General features: G+C 42.6%; 1 protein-coding gene across 3 annotated transcripts in view; it reads left to right on the top strand.

The window, feature by feature from the left end:
* The first annotated feature begins 1,134 nt into the window (after positions 1-1,134).
* The window catches only part of ST6GAL2 (ST6 beta-galactoside alpha-2,6-sialyltransferase 2), an 82,391-nt gene continuing 59,852 nt past the window's right edge, over positions 1,135-23,673 (top strand). For 2 of the 3 annotated variants that reach the window (XR_004033322.1, XM_030827644.1), the window contains exon 1: positions 1,135-1,687. The gene's annotated coding sequence lies outside the window, so the exon portion shown is untranslated. The remainder of the gene's footprint in view (positions 1,688-23,673) is intronic. The other variant, XR_004033325.1, reaches the window with a different exon arrangement.

Genomic DNA, 23,673 nt, shown 5'->3' on the forward strand with positions numbered 1-23,673 from the left:
AGCGGGATGGGGCACCCAGTGCCAGGAGCGCGCGCGGAGAGCCACGGTGAAGTTCAGAGGAGAGTATTTACCAGCAAACAAAGAGCGGCGCGGTTCGGGTTCCTAGGACCAGCTGCCGCCGCCGCGAGAAAACGCAAGGGCCGCGGTGACAAGTGGACATTCCGCACGCGACCAGACGCTCGATCTGCACCTCCCCGCGGCCCCGCCCGCAGGCTCCAGCTGCCCAGCCTGCAGCTGCCCACTGGCTCCCGCGGCTGCTTCACCACGTGTCCCGCCGGCTTCTACCCCAAGAACTTTCCGTCCCTCTTGGGGTTGGGGACCGGCAGTGGGGAGGGGCGGGCAGGTGAGGGTCTCCAGGGAGAACCGTCACCGGACTTGGCGAGCTACCCTTCCCAAATGGAAGGTGGCCCGCTCCCAAGTCCATCCCAGATCCTTAGAGAAGCTCTGGAAGCGTGGGCCAGGCGGCAGCGCGAAGCCTGGCTGAGCGAGAGGAACAAAGGGAGCGAGCGAGCCGGGGAGGATGCTGCGCTCCCCTGCGCCCCACCCAGCCGGCCGCCAGGCACTGCCAGGCGCGCAGGTAGCCCGGCCTTCGGCGCTGGCGGGGGGAGGTGTTGGAGAGGGTACACAAAGACTCACTTCCGCCGGGGCAGGCGCCCGGACTCCCTCCCCGCCGCCCACAGCCTGTGCGCATTCCTGCATCCCTGCCGCCGCCCGGGACCCGAGTGCCCCGGGGGTGTCCAGGCACCGTGCCAGGCGGGTACTGTGCAGGTAACCTTCGGAAGAACTAGGGCTGGATGGAGGCGGCGGCCGGGGAGAAACACGCCTTTTTAGGCAGCCGTGCTGCCCCGCACCGCCCCACGCAGCCCAAGTCTGCAATCACTCTCCGCGAGAAGCAGAGATCCGCGCGCAGCCAGGGAGCGCCCCGCCTGCGCTCGCCGGCGGGCCGAGCTGCCGGGCCGGGGGCGCGGGGAGGGGGCAGCCCAACTTCCCAGTGCCCGGCTCCCGCCAGCTAGGTGAGCCTGGAGAGGGAAGGATGAAAGGGATGGCGGAGAGGGAGGGGGCTCTGGGGCGAGCGGAGCGGGCGAGCGGAGCTCGGGGGCGGGGCGCAGCGCAGCCTCGGTGCGGGGGCCGGGAGCCGCCGCCTCTCCCCGGGGCTCGGGGCCGCGGTTCCTCTAGCCGCGGGAGCCGCCGCCGCGCTGCCCGAAACAATGAGGCGTGCGGCACGGGGCTGAGCGTAGCCTCCCGCCGGCTTTGAGGCCGAGCCACCCGCTGTGCCCTGCCGCCCGCGCTTGCAGCCGTCGCCGGCGCGGAGCAGCGCTGGCCCCGGAGAGGTGATTCGGCAGGCCGCCCGGGACGGGAGCGCGGGGCAGCTCCGAGACCCCACGGTGGCAGCTCCGAGACTCCACGGTGGCAGGAGGAGGACTCGAGCCTGCGGCAGGACGACTCCCGCCGCGCACTCGCCTTCTGCAGCCCCCAAGTTCCGCGGCGTGAGTCGGGAGACCCCGGCCAGGGTCCCAGCTCTAGCGGGCGTCAGTGTGAGTGTGGGAGCGCGTAGCGCGCGCACCCGAGCGGCTGCCGGGGAATAAAATGTGACACACACGCCTCGGACTCCAGTGCCGCGCTGCCAGGGGGAGCGCCGAGCACCACGGTGTCGTGCGCTTCGAGGCGCAGCGTGGGGAGAAGGCTGGTAAGGGAGGGCACTGGGTAAGGGTGGGCGACGCCTTCCTTGGTGGCGCTGCAGCCTCCGCGCTGCTGTGCGCGGAGATACACTACGTGTTTGGGGCCAGACCCGTGTGTGGGGAATGTTGAAGGTGGTTTGGGGAAAAGCAGGAAATTCTGGAGAAGCGAACGGGAGGACGGCTTGCGCTTTGGGGACGGGCGGATACAGTTGTGCCCCTGTGGCTCAGTAACGGTGACCTTTTATTGTGGCTCTTTTGGCTCTGGGAGTGAAGATTTTTGTCTTTCTTCAGCCAACTCCCGTACAAAACTACACTTCTTAAAGGTTAAAGTGTGTTCTGTTGCTTTCTGGTTCTCTGTAGCTATAATATTTGGGGTAGTAGGGATCTTTACAATCCGAGTGTTAATTCTTATGTAGTTGGCAGGCGGCAAACTCCGCTTTTGGGTTTACTTTCCGTGGTGTACGGAGTGGATATTTGATGCATTCTTTTGAGTAGGGAGTGTGACGTCCATCTCATTCGGATTTGCCGGTTCTGTGTTGGGGGACTGAGTGAAGTTAAACTCAATGGCTCCCGCAAGTGCTGCCTTCCAAAGAGCTGAATAGCTGTGTTTGGAGAAGCTGTGCTTTCCAGGAATTTAAATGAGACTTTTTGTGATTGCCTTCCAGGTCTCTCCTCCTAGTACCATATTTGTTTTGTCAGGCTGAACTTTCAAAGCTGTTTTGTAATCTGAGAAGCACTTTTGGGGGGAAAGTAATGCTTGGCTGGATTTTTGTGAACTTATTTTTATTGGACATGCGAAAAATTTGACGAGAGGCAAACCATATTTGGTTGAAATCATTGTCTTTTGTACCACTGCCGTTCTGACCATAAAGGGGCATGCTGGCCCTCCTCGCCGCGGACTGTCTGCTTAGGTGAGGGGGTCTTTGGTGGGCTGGCAGCACACTTGAAAAACCCCATGCTGGTTACTTTGATGCTTCCATTTTTTGAAATTCTGACCAACATTTTTTGCCAACTTGAAATATAATTTATGACTAAGGAAGAATTCCAATAAAGTGAAGTGCTATATATATGATGTATATGTAGATACATACACATATTATGTATATATGTGTGTGTATATATATATATGCTGCAAAGTTAGGGTTAAAACTTCTTTTAAAAGGAAAAATGATGTGTGGCCTTGAACCTCTTTTCACCCACTCCCCTTGCCTCATTATTTTTCTGGAACTGACAACCAAAATTTTTATAGCACTTGAGGAATTTTGTACTCATGCCTTAAAAGAAACTGTTGGCAAAGGTGAATGGATATTGTGCTCAAAACTAATGAAACTCTAAAATAATAGGTGAAGTGCCTTGAATTTTACTGCAAAGTTAAAAATGCACTGTATCCAGTTCTTACTGTAATAGATACAAATGGTAGCATCTTACCTTTTTGCTTGGTGCTGTGAAAGCTTCTGGAGTTTTGAGTTAAATCTCTTGTAGAGATTGTGATAGGAGTCACTGCTTTATATGGAGTACTGAGCTCCACAGTTTAGAGAGGCTTTGGATGGATACTCCTGGAAAGAGTGAGGTCAGAGCAAGGACCAACATTTGGTGAGTTTGCTATGTGGTGCACACGATCTAGGAAGAAAGGATACAAAATTCAGGATATTTAGACTACAGGATTCAAAGTTGAGACAATTTAACATTTGAAAACATATGAATGATTTATCATGCAGAAGAGGGCAATTATCTGTGTTGAGTTTCTGATGAGGATAATTAAGAGGGAAAAGGTTTACTCTGTGGGGTGAAGACATAAGTTGAGTCTAGGGAGTTGTGGCCAATCCAGCCAGCAAAGATTGGTTAAATAGTGAAGGGACTGCTGAAAAAATTCCTGTACCTGCTTGTTTCTGGAGGTTCCAACCCGCCACCCCCGAGTTTCTCCTCTTTCTGAGATGATTTCAGTGTGTGAGGCTCTGGTCTGTTGCTTATACTGATACTGACTGAAATTTTACCCTCCAGGTTTAGAATTTATCCAAGCATTTCTCAAGTGATTAAATCTTTTCTGAAATGACAAACTCATTTCTAGGCTTCTGCCACTCCTGCTTAGGTAAATAAATGATAGGTTCCTTTCCAAAAACTTGGAGATATTTGTCCTCTGGGAAGCTCTTAATTAGTTTGCAGATTGCTGCCTCATTGGTGAGACTTTGAATAAAAATATCTTATGCATGATAATAAGGACAGTCTTTGTTACTGCATTTGCTCTTTAAATGTATTGTGTTATTCCTGATTGAGTTTTTTCTTTTCCTGGATTTTCTGTAATATGATCTTAAAATTTAATTACTTAAATTAAATTAACTACTTAATTCAGCATGCATAAATGTCTAAGGGAATCAGATAGTACCCTCATGGCAGGTGTATGTTAAGCTTTGATTTTCTAAGCATTGAAATCTGAAATCTCATCCCTGAAAAAAAATGGGATGAAATTCCTAAATGACTATAAAAGTAATAATTGCATATAACTATATACTAATTTTGGAAAGTGGAAAGGAAACACTTCTCTTTCCAAATTTTGGAAAGTGGAAGGGAAACACAGGTGCATATTTGCACAGAAATTTTCAATGTTCTTACACCAGTTGTTGATATCAGTGCCAAAGACTGAATGGGCTGTAGATGACCAGCCACTGTTAGTGGATTACCACATTTTCAGTTTAATATACCTACCATTTTTCTGAAAGCTCTCCTTCCAACTTTTGAGAAATTTGTTTCTAAATGTTATTAAGTACACAATACAAAGACATCAGTGTTAGAGAAACACGGATTTATTATGCCCCTTCCAAAATTTGAAATTTACTCTTGCTTGGTCCCAGCCACCTCCCACCCCTCCCATTGAATTGACAGGGGAACAGTTGCAATTCAGAATACTTGGAATCTACCTAGTCCACAGGCGAAATAACATTTAAAGGGGATGAAGTATGACCTGGGCAGTCCTAAGGCTTTTCAGGAGTTGGTGATCTGGTCCAGCCCCAGCATTGGTCCTAGCCCTGGTGAAAGCAGGGTCCCAGCACTTGTGGGACTATTGTCTTCACTTTGCCACCTGCACGTTCCTGATTATCCCACAGTACCCAGCGCCACTGGTTGGTTGGGGGAATTGTTCTGTGCATGGAAATGACATCAGAGGCATGCTGCCCACTGTGGGGGACTTCTAGCTGGACAGAACTGTTCTGTGCCGTCCTGGCTTCTGCTGCCCTGTGTGGTCTTGTCTAGGGAAGAAGACCGAATTGAAGGCATGCAGTGGCTTTACAAAGCTAGAAGCATGTGAAGGCTACGTTTGTAGTTTTGCACTGGACTTTCTTAGAGAGCCAAGGAAAGCTGTTGGCCAGTGCTCCTGCAGCGACCAGCAGTGGGGAAAGACAGCCTTATCAGAGCTCAGTTTCCAGGGCTGGAAAAGGAAGGCTTAAATTAAATCCTTTCCAACATGTCTTCTGGTGTGAGATTCCACAAAATTGATAATTGTAAGTTGTGACATACTTAAAAGCTAATTCCTGTGCAGCCCCAGGAGATAGTAGTAATTCAAAGAATAATAATAGTAACTAATTTGCACTTATGATGTACCACATCCTGCCATTTGCATTGCACAGATTATCAAAGTGTACTTTAGCCACAATCCTGGGAGGTATCATTGTGCCCATTTTACAGGCGAGAAGACTGAACCTCAGAAAGGTAAAGTGCCTTGGCAGAGCTGGGATTTGAACCTGTGTCTGGGTGTCCAAAGCCCATGCTATTAGACTGAGATCCACTCAACAGAGGAAAACAAGAATGACAACTCCTGTCATTGTGTGGGGCCGGAGACCAACTAAGACTATAAGTTTTCATATCCTCAAACCAGGCTGAGCCTGCTGGATGGGGAAGATTGTATGCGATGGAAGAGGATGTCAGGGAGCCCACGTAGATAGAAAGCATGTGTTCATCAGAACCTGGAAGCAGAAAAAGGTTTAAGCTGCAACTTAACAATGGGCTATGAAATGTGGAATATCCAGGCAGTCAATATTAGAATGAAATTTGGGCTGATATGAAGCATGTCATATCAAGTGAAATTTCCAAGGAAAAATTTAGGCGAAGATTCAAGAAAATGATCCATCTGCTTTGAGTTACTGGGTTGGTAAGGATAGCAAGTTCAAAAAGTAGTCTCCTGGGACATTTAGAAATACATTGGTTAAAGCATTAGAGAATACACTGTAAAGAAAAATTCTGCAGTATCTTGATGATAAGTCTTTGTTTTCAGAAGTTTATAATTCACACATTAAGTTCTACTCTGGGCTGCTTCTACTGTTTGAGCCCGAGAGAAAAATGCTTTATTAAATTTAAAACAATTGGTTTTCCATGTTCAAATTATACAAATTTTTCAAGTAGAGGTTCTTGCATGTTGGTAATTGTGGTTTCTAAAATGACTTAGCTTTAAATTAAATATGGGAAAGGGTAAGTCTCTTAGATAATCCAATAGCTTTCATTATTCAGAAGTAAAATGTGAAAGTAGCTTCTTTGAAAGTGTAATGATGACTTTTCTGAAATGTAAGTATATTGCTATGTGCCAAAAACCCATAATTGTGCCACTGACCTCAAATGGGTAGAAAAAAGTACAGTTCATATGGGATTTGTTTTCTAAATGATAGAGCTAACCCAGTTACAAGATGGAACTGTACATATAGGATTAAATGAATGGATTTGTTTTTACTGTTAGAAGAGGGATCTTGCTATGTAAATTGTATTTTAAAATCAGGGAAACTATACCCCATTAGAAATCTCTGTATGGGCCTGGTGCAGTGCCTATAATCCCAACACTTTGGGAGGCTGATGTAGGCGATTGCTTGAGCCCAGGAGTTTAAGACTAGCCTGGGCAACGTAGCAAGGCCCACATATCTACAAAAAATTTTTAAAAAATTAGCTGGGTGTGAGGGCGTGCACCTGTAGTCCCAGCTACTCAGGAGGCTGAGTTGGGAGAATCACCTGAGCCCTGGAGTTTGAGGCTGCAGTGAGCCATGATCACTCCATTGCACTCCAGCCTGGGTGACAGAGTGAGACCCTATCTCAGAAAATAAAGAAATAAATAAAAGAAATTTTCGTATGAAAAAGAGGAATGTCTTTCAAAAGGACACATGTGCACACATACACACACAGACACACACACTTGCAAGTAAGTACCAGAGGAATAAATTCCCGCATTATGTGTTGTTACATCAGCAATCAGGAGTGGGAACTTGAATTAGGATACTTCAGCATTAATTGTTGGGATTCATGACTGTTGCCTAACAAAATCAGGACAAGAGCCTAGCCCTTCCGACTGAAGGAAGAACATTGTTTTTCCTATGTGGCTTATCTCTGGGAAAATTTTATTTTCCAAATTATATGGCTTGTGAGAAGCCAACAAAAATGTTTAAGGTTTAAACTTTCTCTTAGTTTATTATAAATAGGATACATATGGAAAACATACTTACGTGTGTACATATATGTGAGTATGCATGTTTGTGTAAATGTTCTTTATGACGACAGCAGACATCATGCTCAACATGCAAGAACCTCTACTCCCTTGGTCCCTTTGGTGATATGCAGAATGCATTTGACTGTTGAGACTAACTTTTGCATTTGACTGTTGAGACTAACTTTTGAGATTGGCTTCTCAGGCAGGTCCCTCAGGGAACCTGGCCCCAGGTTGATGACTGGAATCCTACATATTGGTTAGCTGTTCTCTGTGATGACAGAGATGAACCACTTGAGATGTTTTAGGTCAGCCAGAAGTTTACCAAATACTATAGGTGATTCAATGTTTTTGCTGGAGAGCAGGCGACTATTTGGAATTGCCCTGCATTGTAGTGTCTTTTAATCACTATAGACATAGGCAAAATAATTAAGACCATAAGCCTAAGAGTTATTTTAAAAGAAAACTATATGCTCTAATTTCTAAGGTAAAGTTTAAATAATTTATAAATAAATGGGAAATAGACAAGTGTAATACGGTTTTCTTTTAAAAGTATGTCAATATATGTATAGCTATGTATATAATTGGTCTATAATTTCTATTATATACATTATATACATTAGATATGTATAAATTGGTCTATAATAGTGTATAATTGGTCTATATGTATATATAATAGTATGTAATTGGTCTATATGTATATATAATAGTATATAATTGGTCTATATAATTGGTCTATAAGTATAATAGTATATAATTGGTCTATATGTATGTATAGGTCTATATGTATAATATAGTATATATTATAGTTTATAGATTATTATTTATATATAATAGTATGTAATTGGTCTATATAATTGGTCTATATGTATAATAGTATATAGTTGGTCTATATGTATATATAATAATATACAATTGGTCTATATAATAATATATAATTGATCTATAATGTATATAATTGGTCTATAATATATAATTTCTATTATATGCATTAGATATGTATATGATTGGTCTATAATAGATATGTATATAATTGGTCTATAATTTCTGTTGTTTAAAGGGCAGCTTACACCCTCTGAGTGACAGTGTAGTTAAAAAACATTCTTCTGCCTGATGTTCAAAATTAGTAGCTGGGAAAGTTGAACTAATTAAGTAATTGGCCTGACTCAATACTTGATATGTTAGAATAACATTCATGGGGTGCCTTTAAGTAGGTTATTTCATTAACTATTTGAGGTGGGAGAGTTTCCAAAGTTGGCTTGATAGTAGTAGGAAAGTGTCTGAAAGGTATGGCTTTAAAATAATGTGATTGCTTCCGTAAGTTAAATCTAAACATTTGTTACTTGCTTCACTCTACACTTTGCCCCACAGAGTTAAAACACGTCATCTGTATTATCAGAGATAATACAGATGCAGAGGGTTAACTGCGGGTGCAGAGGGTTAACTGTGACTGGCGTACAGATTTGGTTTGGGAATTACTGTGTGCATTCAGCACCTAAGCAATAGCCACTGATTACATCATGCTGTATTATCATCATATCCTATTAATACCCCATATATCACCATTGGATACATACACAGAAAAGGCAGGGTTAAGTTTTTTTGTTTGGCATTTTTTCAGTATTGTCTCATGACTGTTAAGCACAGTATTCTATGTAGAACCAGAAGTCGGTGAAAGGAAAGCTTTAGACTGTATTACACAATGTGCCTCTTAAGGGGTAATGGAAGGACTCCTGGCCTAAGGTGTGTTTCTAGATGGTGTGTATCTATCCCAATTATAATTTCGAAGCCCATGAGTATAATCAAGTGCTTAATGTGCATGTCTTACAGGTAAAACTAAGCAAACTCATTTTACTCCATGTCGATCCCTGTCTTTCAATTGGCCAAATTAGCTCAATCTTGTTCTTACCACACTGTGTTGAAAATGAGAGGTAGGTTTATGATGTAGAAATACGGTCATCTCTCAGTATCCTTAGGGGATTGGTTCCAGTATTCTCCATGGATACCCTAATCCATGGATGCTCAAGTCCCTGATATAAAATGGCATAGTATCTTTGCATAACCTAGGCAGATTCTCCTGTATATTTTAAATCAATTGTTTCTAGGTTACTTATAGTACCTAATACAATGTAAATTCTATCTAAACAGTTGTGCTGATTTTGTTTTTTTTATTTCTATTTGAGAGACAGGGGTCTTACTGTTCTCTCCAGGCTGGTCTTGAATTCCTGGACTCAAGCGATCCTCCTACCTTGGCCTCCAAAAATGCTGGGATTACAGGCACATGCCACCACTCTCAGCCTGGTTTTTGTCTTTTACAATCAGGGTCTCACTCTGTTGCCTAGGCTGGAGTACAGTGGTGCAATCATGCCTCACCTCAGTGTCAACTTCTTGGGCTCAGACAATCCTCCCTGCTCAGCCTCCTGAGTAACTGGGATTACAGGTGTGCACCACCACACCTGGTTACTTTTTAAAATTTTTTGGAGAGATAGGGTCTCACTCTGTTGCCCAGGCTGGTCTTGAACCTCTGGTCTGTAGCGATCCTCCCGCCTCAACCCCCAAAGTGCTGGGACTACAGGCATGAGCCACTATGCCAGCCTATACTGTATTTTTATTGGTATTTTATTGTTGTATTCTTATTTATTTATTTGTTTTTCCAAATATTTTTGAGTCTTGGTGGGTGGCATCTGTGGATGTGGAACCTGCGGATGCAGAGGGTTAACTGTGACTGGCGTACAGATTTGGTTTGGGAATTACTGTGCGCATTCAGCACCTAAGCAATAGCCACTGAATTTTCAGGGTGGTGGGCACAACCTCCAGCCAGGCACCAGGGTGCAGCCCTTGAGGTCCCTGCTCAACCCACACAGTAGGACCTTGGTCACAGGGCTGTTCCTTAGAACTTTCCTCACTGAACTGAAAGGCATACCCATATTGATTGGTTTGTTTCTCCTTTAAGTAACATTCAAGTTTGTGTGTGTGGAGAGGTTGTAGGAAACAGGATTGTAGGAAGGTGCTCACGCCTGTTTTTGTTTGTTTGTTTTATATATATATGGTGGGTGGAAAATAAGGATTAATAAATGCAGTAAGGTATTTGAGCACTCTTGTTTATCTTGTGTAGGTGCCAAACAAATATTTTTATAGAGATGTGGTTAAGCCTCTTGGCATGTTCAACTGTGTACTTCAAAATAAAATTTTCTTCATTTGGTACTGACAGTCTCTAAGGTGGGGGAGAAATAGAGACTAAGTCACAGGCCCCATTGTTTATGATGGTAGAATGGGAGGTAGATACTAAATTTTACTAAAAGAAGCTCACAGGTGCTGATGTGTTCAGACGCTTGGGTGAGTGACGTCATTGCACCCAACGAAGGTGTGGAGCTCACAGGCCTTCTATCGTGTGTATATACATATATATGTAATATTTTAATCCAGATTTACTTTCATGTGACATTGTCAGCTCCATGTAATCTCACATGTCAGATTTCATCAACTTCAGGTACAAAAGATTGAGGTGGAATATTACCCCCAAACCACCTTCTGGGATTGAAGGTCTGCAAGAAGCCAACTTGGCTATATCCCCAGCTTGAAAATCACAGAAGGCCATAAGAGGATTTCCTAAACTTTCTGAAGGTGGTATTGTAGTCAGTAACCACTGGCCCATGGGATGCATTCCCCTCATAGTCTTCAAACCAGAAATGTCAAATGAACATCTCTGCATGATGTCAAATGGAATTTGGGAGGAGAACAGGGTACAAAGAAACATGTCATCTTTACTTTCCCCCACCTACCACCTTTTTTCTCTCTAAATAGACTCTTTGGAGTCCTGAACGTTTCTCTTCCTCGTTTTCTGCCTCTCTAAGCACATGTCTTTCTCACCAATGTGCTGCTTCTGTCCACATGTGGAGGGAGGAAGCTGTGGCGCCTGCTGCCTCCAAGGCACAGGTTTACTCTGGCTTTTATGCAGTTACTCTATCTGTCTTGTTTTCTTCAGCCATATACCTTAACCAGAAAATTGCTACATGAAAAAATTAATTATTAAATCTTTTGCCAGTGCCAACTTGCACAGAGCATGTGTATGCTTTGATGAATTTTCATAAACGGAATATACCTATATAACCAGCACATCAAGAAGCAATTCTTACCAGCACCCCAGAAGCCTCCTGATGCCCTCTTCTGGTCACTGTCCCCCAATGGGTACTCACTATTCTGATTTATATCAGAGTAGATTAGTTTTGTGTCACCTGCTCACCAGTTTATACTTAAAGTTTAAACAAAATAACTTTTAAACAATTTATCTTTTTTAGAAAAATAAGGTAAAGTTAACCTGGAATAAAGTATTGATTGTGCTATTAAAATACAAAAGTTCAATATTTGTTCATCATTGAAACTTTCATGCTGTCTGAAGTTCATTTTGTCATAAAAACCCCAGGATTGTTATAACATAAGAGCCTAGTTTTGCCATTTGTTCAGTACTATAGATCTTCCTTCGGTAGACTGTAACCAGAAGACCAAAAGTAAATTTTAAAATGTAGTACAAGCCAGTACATTTTACTCTAAATCTTGAAGATGTATTTTAAAATATTCCAGTTTATTAAAAATAATGCTGGACATATAACATTGATATGAAAAAAACACACTTTAAAAATGAAATTTGTGTACAGGCATGGTGACTTGCACTTTTAATCTCAGCTTCTCAGGAGGTTAAGGCAGGAGGATCTCTTGAGCCTAGAGGAGTTCAAGATTGCGGTGAGCTATGATCGCTCCAGTGCATTTCAGCCTGGGGACAGAACAAGACCTCATCTATTTACAAAAAAAGCAATCTGCCAACTGAGTTCAATTTTATTTGGCATTTAACTTGTAGCCTCTGAATTGTGAATTTGGAAAAAATTTAACATTGCAAGTGGACATTGATATAGGACTCTTAGCCCAAGGAATCTCTCTTGTTTCTAGATGATATATTTCTATCCCAATTATAATATAGAAGCTTACTATAAGGTCAGTTCTAGAAGCTTTTCTACATAATATAATTAGATTATCTTAGGAGATGTTTTAAAGAACTAGCTCATCAGGAAAAGTTCATCAGGACATGGAAGATTAAAGTCATATAGATTCCTTGTAGTTTTGTTCTTACAGAGAAATTCTACATTGCAATTTGGAAATAATGAATGTAAATATAAAAACCCAGTCCAGGCCTGTCCCGTACCCCATCAGTTCCTGGTCTGTACTTGGAGTGTGCTGACCAGCTTTGAGAGATGTGTCCATGATACCAAAAACTGAAGTTCAAAGGAATATAAAGAAAAAGTAGAATGGGCTGGGTGCAGTGGCTCACACCTGTAATCCCAGCACTTTGGGAGGACAAAATGAGTGGATTGCCTGAGCTCAGGAGTTCAAGACCAGCCTGGGCAACATGGTGAAACCCCGTCTCTACCAAAAATAGAAAAAAATAGCCAAGAGTGGTGGCACTCGCCTGTGGTCCCAGCTACTCTGGAGGCTGAGGTTGGGGGCATTGCTTGACGCTGGGAGGCGGAAGTTGCAGTGAGCTGAGATCACACCCTGCACTCCAGGCTGGATGACCAACAGAGTGGGACCCCATTTCAAAAAAAAAAGAGAAATAAAAAAAGCAAAGTGATATCTTAAAATTTAGTAGAATGGAAGAGAATAAGAAATATAAATGTGATTTCAAAAGTGAAAAAGGAGAACAGGCAAACTGCCTAATGAAAATCAGATGTGCTCATATTATATTGTATAAATTCATAATTTTCTTAAAGCCAAAGAAGTTGGCTTAAATACAGAGCCAGATGCAAATGGTACCATTTGGTATGGAGCTGCATATTTGGCAGCCAAAGCTGACACAGCGTTAAGGTTCTAATGATTTGGTGTCTGTTTCCTGAAAAGGAAGCTGCCTCTGCTACCTGCTGCTGCAAATGCTGGCTTGTCTACAATGTGCCCTTGGGCATGCGCTATTTAAGTGGCTTGAAAATATGTGATTATGCTTCATGTGCTTGTCCACAGTCTCTGCCCTTATGGAAATAGTGACATTTACAGTTTCTAGAGGGTGAAGTGTTTCTTGGGCTTCAGCATCCCGTGTTTATCATACTCTTTAAGGAAAAAATTGAGTGGAAGCAGCGCACTGCTCATAGCTAACATAGCATGTTCTATTAGAATTCATTTTACAGATGTCTCCATACACTCTTGCCCCTCCTGCATACCCATCCCTTTGCCGCTTTGGCCAAGAGTCCTCCTTCCAAACCTTAAGCTCGATTGTGCTGCATTCTCTTCTCCTTAGATTCCCCAGTCATCCTCCATTGCATACGGAACACTGTCTGCCATTTTTAGAACATCATGTGCTTCTGGCTTGGATCCACGCTCATGGTCTCCACTTTCCTACTCCCCTCTTAGCCACAGCTACCTTCAGCATCTCTCCTTGACCTGGTTGTTATGGACTTGGTTCTTTCCCTCTCCTTCTGCCCGCCTCCCAACCCCTAACTTCCACCAACTCCCATTAACTTACCAGCAAGCCTTCCCTGACACACACACACCTAACATGATTTAATGGTGCCTACTTGCAGCACAGCATCATTTCTCTGTTGCTGTACTTGCTACTCTGTTATAATTGACTTTGCTCCCTTCCCATCCCTGCTGAACTGTAAGTTCCTTACAGGCAGCCTCCAGAACTCCGTGTCCCAGCTATCGAGCATGTTGTGTGGTACTGAGCCCTGGAGGTTCTTCATGAATCTGTGTCGAATGGATGGATCTAAGAGTCCTGTTAGACTGAAAGGATAGTTGTCCACTCCCTAAATGTGATTTCTAAAACAAAAGAGAGGAGGTTGGATTTTTTCCCTCTTTCTTCAAGTTGAATCGCCATGAATAGAGCTCCTCAAATTCTAGTGATCTATTTATAAACAGAACATTCTCTAAGGACAAGACACCATGGCCCAGATGGGCCATTCTGCACATACACTGTCTTATACTTTGGAGTTGCCACTAATCACTTTGGAGAAACACATTTACTAGCAATGTTAGGAAATCACTGCTAAACCATTCAACCTTATAATTTTTGTGCCACTTGTGAATCTCACAGAGAAAACCTGACATTCACGTTTCTGTTGAAAATGATTGAAAATAGGGTTCAGCATCTTTGTTTCTTCCTTCAGCAAAGCATTCGGAACTAATGGACATGTGTAATCGGTAAATAATTAGTAAATATATTGGGTTGGATCTGTCTGTGGAGAATTTATGAAAGCACTTTGTCTTGGATTCATAAATGTTGTACAAATCCTACAATTAGAACTACATACATTTTCAGCACCTGGTGTGATAATAAGGCCGTTCCAGAACGAATGGGCTCAGCAGTGTTTTGTTATTATGCTGCCCACCCAAGAATCATGTATGAAATTTGAAAAAGGTACTTCTACACCAGGGGGAGTATACAGCGTCAGTTGTCCATGAAGAATTATAAATGCAGGGCTTTGATCTTGGGTTTAGCCCAACCCCATTGCAGATGGAGAAACTAACACACACCTTTAGCTTAAAGCCCAGGAAGCTGCTGTGCTGTCCCCTGCCTGTGTGTATCAGATGCATGGCCATGACCTCGTTCTGCCATTGCTCCCTGCAGGAGATGGCCACAGGGCTGGGGACATCTACGGAGAGAGATGAAGGGTTAGTGAGCATTTGGGGTCATTAGAGTTTATGTGGAACTTTGTATATTTTCAGAATTTCTTCCCAGACTCACATCCTTCTGAGTGAGTGTTTTGTTTAGTTTTATTTTGTTTTTTGAAATTTTTCAGCTTCCCAAAGGCAAGGCTAAAATCAGGGGAATGCTTGGCACATGTCAGTTAATTAAAAGGACTCTTTTCCTTACTCTGAACCTGTACTAGAATTGAAATAAAAAAAAAATTACCAGCGACTGAAGTTAGGAACATTAAGTGATCTTCAGTATTAAATAGAACTTCACAGGATGTAATGAAAGCACATGAAGTTTAAAACAAAAGGAACCTCTTCTCTACTAAAAATACAAAAAATTAGCTGGGTGTGGTGGCGGGCACCTGTAATCCCAGCTACTCGGGAGGCTGAGGCAGGAGAATGGCGTGAACCCGGGAGGCGGAGGTTGCAGTGAGCCGAGATCATGCCACTGCACTCCACCCTGGGTGACAAGAGTGAAACTCCATCTCAAAATAATGATAATAAATAAATAAATAACAAAAGGATGTATGTGGGGCACTTGAATAAATGATGTCACTTTTCCATTTATGTTAGACACAGGGACCTCTCATACAAGTGAGGAAAGAAGAGCCTAAGGGTGGGTGTCCTCACATCTGTGGAAATCATTTTAAATTACCTTCATAAGCAACTTAAAAGGACTTCAGTGACTTCATGGATGCTGACTATTCGTGGTTGTTATTCTGACTGTGTCAGCTTGGCAGTCCCCACCACTGCCTGGGGCTGTTCCTGATTTCCACAACATAAGCACAAACTCAGGTTTGGCCCTGGACTCATGCACCAAGCAAAGAAAACTTCATCTTCTGTTAGGAACCTAAGTTGGTTCCTAGAGCACTTCAGCACTGCTGGTATTTCAGATACTATACAGTCATGTGCCACATACAACCTTCAGTCAGTGACAGACCACATATAACACAGGGGTCTCCTGAGATTATAATGGAGCTGCAAAATTCCAATCTCTTAGAGACTTGTAGCTGTTGTGAGGTTGTACTGCAGTGTGCATTACTGCATTACTTGTATTTTAGTGACGATGCTGGTATAAACCTACTATATGCCAGTCATAGAAAAGTCTATCATATACAATTATGTACACGGCATAATATTTGATAATGATTATAAACGATAATAAAGTAACGATAATAAATGTGTTACTCGTTTGTGTATTTACTATACTTCTATCGTTCTTTTAGAGTGTACTCCTTCTAATTAATAAAAAAGAAAGTTACCTATAAAACAGCCTCAGGCAGGTCCTTCAGGAGGATTCCAGAAGAAGGCGTTGCTATCATAGGTGATGGTGGTTCCATGCGTGTTATTGCCCCTGAAGACCTTCCAGTGGGACAAGATGTGGGAGGTGGAAGACAGTGATGTTGATGACCATAACCCTGTGTAGGCCTAGGCTAATTTGTGGGTTTGTGTCTTAGCTTTTAACAAAAATGTTTAAAAAGTGAAAAATCAAATAATTTAAGCATAGAAAAATGCTTATAGAATAAAGAAAAGATATTTTGTACAGCTGTACAATGTGTTTGTGTTTTAAGCTAAGTGTTACAAAAGAGTCCAAAGTTCTTAGAAAATAAAAAGTTTATAGAGTTAAAAAGTTACTAAGCTAAATTACTAATCTTAAGCTAAGATTTATTATTGAAGAAAGAAAATCTTTTTTTGTAAATTTCGTGTAAACTTACACTTTGCCTAAGTGTACAGTGTTTATAAAGTCTACAGTAGCATATCGTAATGTCCTAAGACCTTCACATTCACTCATCACTTGCTGACTCACCCAGAGCAACTTCTAGTCATGGAAGTTCCATTTATGGTAAGTGTCCTATACAGCTGTACCATTTTTAAATCTTTTATGCCATATTTTTACTGTACTTTTCCTATGTTTAGATATGTTTAGCCACACAAATACCATTGTGTCACAATTGCCTAGTATGCAGTACAGTGACATGCTGTATACATTTGCAGCGTAGGAGCAAAGCAATAGGCCGTACCACATTGCCTAGGTGTGCAGTAAGTAGGCTGTACCATCTAGATTTTTTGTGAGTACATGCTGTGATTTCATACAACGATGAAATTGCCCAAGGATGCATTTCTCAGAATGTGTCTCTGTCATTAGCATGGCATGACTATATTAAATTTAAAAATCTGTTAAAATTCTTTCACTTTGCTTAATGATCTTAGATCCCCGCACACCCCCAAGCCCTTTTCATTTTCCTTATGAGCCGTGCTATGCCATCTTAATAGGGTTTACATTGCCGGTTGGTTTCTCCACACTTTTTAATTATATCGTTGTCCTGGAGAAGTTTTTAGATGACTGGATGTGGTTAGAAAGGTCTGTGACTGTACTCCGGAATGTTAATGTCTAGGAAGCCTTCATCCTGTGCCCAAACCAACCTGTGAACCTGAAGAATGTTGCACTCTTCAGGAAACCCATAATCATTGGATATTGGCACTGGATTTGAAAGGATCTCAAGCTTTTGGGAGAAGAGATGAACTTGGCCTGGGCACACCTTTAGTAATAAGTTTGGTGTTTTGCTTGTTTATTTGTTAGATTGCTTTTTCAACTGATTTATATTCCTTGAGAACTGTACTCTCAGGCAGTGAGAGTAAACACAGTTTTGTGGCTTCCTAGAAAACTGGTAATAAATAATATGGATCTAACAAGAAGAAGTGGCCTGGGTTTACCTGTTTACATTTCATGACTATCCAAGCTAAGTGGAAGTTTTCACATTTTTCACCCTCTTAGTGAATTACTATTAAACATTCAGTTTATACATCAAAATAACTATCTTTATTCGTTTTTGGAAAGAAAGGCTGTCTCTTGGTGTCCAGGAAACAGAAGACTAGCATCAGGCTGGGGGCTCTGCACAATTCCAGGACTCACTCTCTGGCCAGTGAAGGGTGGGGAGAATCTCATTCTGTGGAGATGTGCAAAAAGCGGCTTAGTGTAGCGCTCCCTGATACCCCAGGTGACTGCCTGTACAGAGCTGGCTTTCCCACCCTCCTCTCACTGGCCACCTTGCAGACAGACCCCAGGCACGTCACCTTCGTTAGTTGTGTTGGTCCGTCACACCACGTGAAGTGGAAAGTGGCACAACACAGTGGCTAGCCTCATCACAGTCTCCACAATTAAATAAAGGATTGGCTGTCTCCCTGGCTCAAAGGTCAGGTGCCTTGTGGGCAGGGCCCTCTGTTCAGTCCTGCTTGGTGTCGGGAAGGGGTGAGGTGCAGAGAGGACAGTGGGAGGCCCAGCCACCTGGGCAGGTGCAAGGGAGAACAGCCAACGGGCGTCCCCTTGGAGCTGTCTAGGCTTAAACATCAGACTTGGATGCCCCCCACTGCTGTGTGTGAGTCTCCCTATCAGTCAACTTAATGAAAAGAGCTTAAAAACAAACAAACCCTTTCTTCCCTACCCAGGGTTCTTTCATGTTCTCAAAGGTCTGACTGACAGCTTTGAAGGCCCTGCTTCTGTCCAGAGAGCCAAAGCAGCAGCAGGAGGGGGCGTCTGCACTTTGTCAACAGTCAACCCATGCCCTCCCTGACTGGGTGAGAGCTGGAGCCTCTCTGCCCCATTTCCAAATTGCGGGCTTCCTAGGATGGGAGCAGTTATCACTGAGTTTAAAGGGCGGTCGATATTTTGAAGTTCCTGGGGGAGAAGATGAAAGGATGAAACAAGATGTATTGCAGTTTGCTGCAGAAAATTAACAGAGTAGCCCTAGTTTGGTTTTTGTCCAAATACCTCAATGGAAGAAGACAAGCTCTGTGCAGAAGGAAGCTGCCAGAGGCCCACACCCCTTTCCCCATTGGTTGTACCTGTTTGAAAGGTGCCCCTCTCCTCCAAATGAAGAATTCTAGGGAGTCTGCAGCTCCCTTCTGAATAAAATGGGGTCAACGCAAAGGAGCTTTGGAGTCAGTTCGGATGTACCTGTCTTGTACTTGTAGAATATTCTGTTCACCACTCCCAAAATGCCCTCCAAAGCCCACCGCCCCTCCCCTGCCACCAGTTCTTAAGATACGGGAGCTCATCTCATTTGCCTTTATATCCCCAGTGGTTAGCAGATTTCTTCCATAGATGTTTGTTAAACAAAAGAAACGCCTTTCACCATAGATGTGGGTTTATTACAACCTAGCAATGGCCCACCACCAGTCTACTTTTGAATCTTACCACCAGCTTACAGCAGAATGTAATGACACTCCCTCAATGATGCATTTAATAAGTGGTTTTTCTTTTTTTGTATTGCACTCCCTGATGTATGCTCTCTAGCCACAATTCACACATGTGGGGGCACAATTTCAGACATTTGAAAAACAAGTTGACCTATGATGTTTCTGAAACCCCCAAACTCTACACAGATGCTAGATTGATGACAGTTTTGTCATATTGGATTCTCTCCTTGGCATTCTTCAGTTTCTAGTCTCCCAATCTGTTTCTTTCTCATCTCCCATCTCTGTCTCTGATAACGGCAGTTCTAAGTGTTAGCAGCAAGCATGTTTGAAGCACTGCTAGAGGCTTCAGGCGCAGTGATGTTCACTTTGGGACTTGTACACAGATATTTAGTTTATTATGGCCAGTTCTAAAAATTTATGACCCATGAAGAGTTTATTTTCAGTAAAACTGAGGTCAGAATTGGACATTTAATCTGAAATCCATATGGCACTGAGATGCGCGGTGCATGAATGCACTTTGTAACCTGTAGAGGGCAGTCTGTGAGGAGAGACGGGGCTTTGGAGTCCACAGATTTAGTCTCAAATTCCAGGCCCTGCACCCTGCGGAGATTTGTGTGAGTTACCTTTTTCTTTCCTTCTTTCTTTTCCTTCTGTTTGTTTTAACAAACCACGAAAAAATTGACTGTATTCCAGGCTTCCGTTCCTTCCCCTGTAAAGTGAGAGTAAATGATCTGGTTCCTTTTGACAAAGTATTTTAAATTGCCAGCCAGAACACCTGTGCTGGGCTCAAAGGTGGCATTTGTGGCTATTATCATTAGGACACAATAGAAGAATTAAAAGAAAAAGAATTGGCGGCATGTCTAGCACATTTTTTGGCTCTTGCTTAAGCAGCGTTAAGTGGCATAGGGTTTTGTTTGTTAGTTTCGCTCTTGTCTTACCTTCTTATATATAATACCTTATTCTTTGAGATGACTTATGATTGATTTAACTTACAACCCAGACAGTGGCTTTTGTTGGGGGAGGGAGCGGTTGAGGAAGAAAAAAAAGAAAGTCCTGGATAGAAATCCCCTGACTTTGAGTCCTCCATGGGACACAAGCAAACAGAATTTTAATCTGCTGCTTCTAGTCCACATTTGGTGTTCAGTGGAACAAACCCTCTTTGAGACTGAATGCCTACTTAGCAGCCAGTGCAGATTTTGGCGGTGGGGGTCAGGCAGGGGGTGGGTTCCTAACCACACTGTGCTCTGAAAGATTAGACCTGCATGAAGTGCAGCCTCTGCTTAGAGAGGTAATCAAGTATTAGGAGGAAAAAAAAAAGCAGAAAGACTTTGAAGTTGCATAAACCTCGTCATTTGGGATTTCTGAGGTTCTTAGAAATGACTTGGCCTTTGTTGTCCCTAAAATCATAGGCTTTGCCGATGCATCCCCGAGTGACAGAGTTAGATGTCCCTGGCACAGAGTGAATACTTGTTCAATGAATGGAGAAAGCACAACTGAAATGATTCAGAGAAAGGGGAAAAAATTAAGAAAAAGGAAGAGGGATAAACAATTGTCACATGTCCAGATTGCCAACAGTGGAATCATGACAAAAATTTTCTGAAACTGAAGAGCCCTGTTGCTTAAAATAAAAGGCTGAATAAAATGGGGTCAACGCAAAGGAGCTTTGGAGTCAGTTCAGATTCAGATACTGACTGATGCTTCCAAGTTGTGTGACAGCCAGGGGTGGCTGTGGGACACTGTGCGAAATTAGAATGTGGAGCCATTTATTCAAAAAACAGGAAAGAAGTGCCCTCCAAGATACTAAAACAAAATGTTTTGCCCTTTCCTTCCACTGCTTCCCTGCCTTCTTTTCCCTTCTCTTCCTTGCCTCTTGAATTGTCACAGTATTTTTAATGTTCTAAGTAAAGAAAAATTAAAAATTTAATTATTGGTGTGATTTTTGTCTGTTTATTGTTAACCCGTGCAATGCCAGTTTTAAATGCAAATTTAAAAGCATTTAACTTGTTTGCATAATCACTGAAGTTACACAATTTGTATTTCATAGCTGTGACATGCCTATGTATTTCTTTCTGACCAGAACAGAGGAAACACTGCCAAAAACTAACTCTGTTGTTTTTATTTCACTTCTTGATACATGCGTGTTTTACCAACACGTTCTACCTTCAGCTTCCTGATGAGCAAGGCAGGGCTTTCCTTCTGTGTCACCATTTGGAGCACAAGTGTTTGGCCAATACAAGGAAATAAGAAAGGACATGACAGGGGCCTTGGTCGGTTGTGTTTCTTAAAGTACAATGGCCTTATTTTTGTGTTGAAGCTAGTTCTGGTTCTAACGGAAAGCATGGCCTCAGGGAGCTGCGGGATCCTCCACTTGTCGTAGAGGTACCATACTCACCTTGCACTCGTTTTGAGTCCTGCTGAATTCCCAAGCATTGTGGCCTCACCAGAGTCCTGTGCTCATGAGGCATCATGAATGTTGTCTGCAAGTGGGCAGCAAGGAACGGTGGACAGGATGTGGCACACATATGACCCACGTCTGCTTCATCGTTCCACTCTCTCCCATCTGACTTCAGGTACAGCACACAAAGTCAAAGACAGAGTTATTGAGAACTTCACGCCAGTGGCAGGAGAGCATTAAAACAAGTGTGGCTCTCCTGGGTGTCGGGTCCCACGTGACTGCACAGGTCACATGCCCAGCAAGCCAGCCCTAGAGACTTCTGATGGATTCTTAACCTCAAGGAGCCTTCATTTCTTCATCATAAAATTGAGGCCATAATATTACCTAACTCGTAGGTTGTCCTTCTGTTTAAATGAAGCCATCTTTATAATTTATGTACTAATATCCTTGGTACCTAATAAGCCTTTAATAATAAAGTTAATTCTTGCCACTTCTACTGCTGAGCAAGTTTTCAAATGTGATGGCTCTGTTGTGGTAAAGACAACCTAATGCAAATGCAAGTCAGGGTCATTAAATGTCACCTCTAGAACTGAGCAGGCTGCAAACAAAATTTTGTAAGTCACAAATATATTTTATTATCTCTTGAAAACAGTGTACAAATGAATAAGCAAATAAAATATAGTAGCCTAAAGGCTTTGGAGAACTCATCCATTTTATAAAAGTATAAGGCCTGAATTCCAGTCCCACATCTCTTTAACTGCGGGAAACTTGCTTTCCTCCTCTGTACCTCCGTTTCCTTGTGTCTAAAGTGAGAGTGTCACACATGTCTGACATGGGCCCTAAAAATTGTTACATCATGGCTGAGTGTCTTACAATGAGGATGGACCTAAGGTAAAAGTTAAGCCACATAAATAAATGTTCGTAATAAGGACGAGATGGAGAGAAGAGGTGTAACAAATTTTACTATTGCTTACTACCTATTACTGTTACCTGTTGACCGGGTGTTTCCATGTGTTAAGCACTGTACAGCTCTCTTTCTCCCCAGACAAGGCTTTTCCCTAGCAGAACTGATGCACATGTACAGCATGTCAGTATCACGTAGACACAGACTGTTTTGTAGCCACGTTTCGCCCCTGTAGAAACTCTAAGCCTGTGCTTTCTGCATCTGTTTAAAGGGTTCTGCATAAATAAAGCTCTCTAGGTAGGCTGAAATGCCTGGAATTAATACCCTTCTAAGGGCAGAGTTTTCTTGATAGAGTAAGATACAGTAGTGTGCTGGAGTTGGCTTGTACCTTTTCAGGAATTTTATGAGCCAGTTTAAAAACAAAGGTGGCAAATACTCCACACTCATCACTTCCTGATTATTTTATTTCATTTTGCAATTTATTTCATATTATCTGCGCTCTCGAAGTTATTTACTTTTATTGTATCTGTGTGGTGGAAATACTCATACAATGATGAGCTCTTGCACATCGCATCCCAGTTCTGTTCAGTAACATCCCATTGGTAGTTTGAAATTGGCTATAGTGGAAGAGTTTACACCATAGAATGGGCAAACACTAACAATCAGGGTTCTTCCTCCACTCCCCCTCCCTGAGAGATGATTGTAAAACATTTAATAGCGAACTACTGAGTAGAAATCAGATTTACTGTCGGAGTTCCTTTTGGAAGATTCATTACAAGCTGTGGCTTTTGCAGACTATTAGAGAACCCATTAGAAAGTGTGAAAAGGGAAAAGGACAAGAAGAGAATGAAGATTCTTTGAGCATCTGTGCCTGGCAGTACATTAATTGCCTTTCCTATGGAGCCCAATTAAAATCTTCCTGAAGGCGGGCCAGGTTGTATGATATTACATCTGTCTTCCAGTTGAAGAAACTGATCTGAGGTTTAATAACCTGCCCAAGTTGATACAGCTAATAAATGAAAAAAACTTATGTTGGAAATATATTTGAATCCAGGTATTTGTTACTCAAATGCTTATTATCTTTGCCTTCTCGAATGGGAAATGTGAATACATTTTGAAAAAGAATAGTGTTAAATGCTATAGGAAGATTTTTGTGAGTATAATGAATTCCATATTCTGTCTTTCATTCAAGTATTTGTACATCACACGCTGAAAGTAAAATGTGCCAATCACTGGTCACATAAAGGTTCTACCCAGGGAGGAATAGTTACCTATGAAGTGTCGCAGGAACAGGGGAGAAGACCAAGGGCCATCAGAGCAGGAAGCTTAAGAAAACAACCCTTGCATAGACTTGCAGGCGTGTGTC

The sequence above is a fragment of the Nomascus leucogenys genome, chromosome 14, assembly GCF_006542625.1.
Source record: "Nomascus leucogenys isolate Asia chromosome 14, Asia_NLE_v1, whole genome shotgun sequence".
Taxonomy (NCBI): Eukaryota; Metazoa; Chordata; class Mammalia; order Primates; family Hylobatidae; genus Nomascus; species Nomascus leucogenys.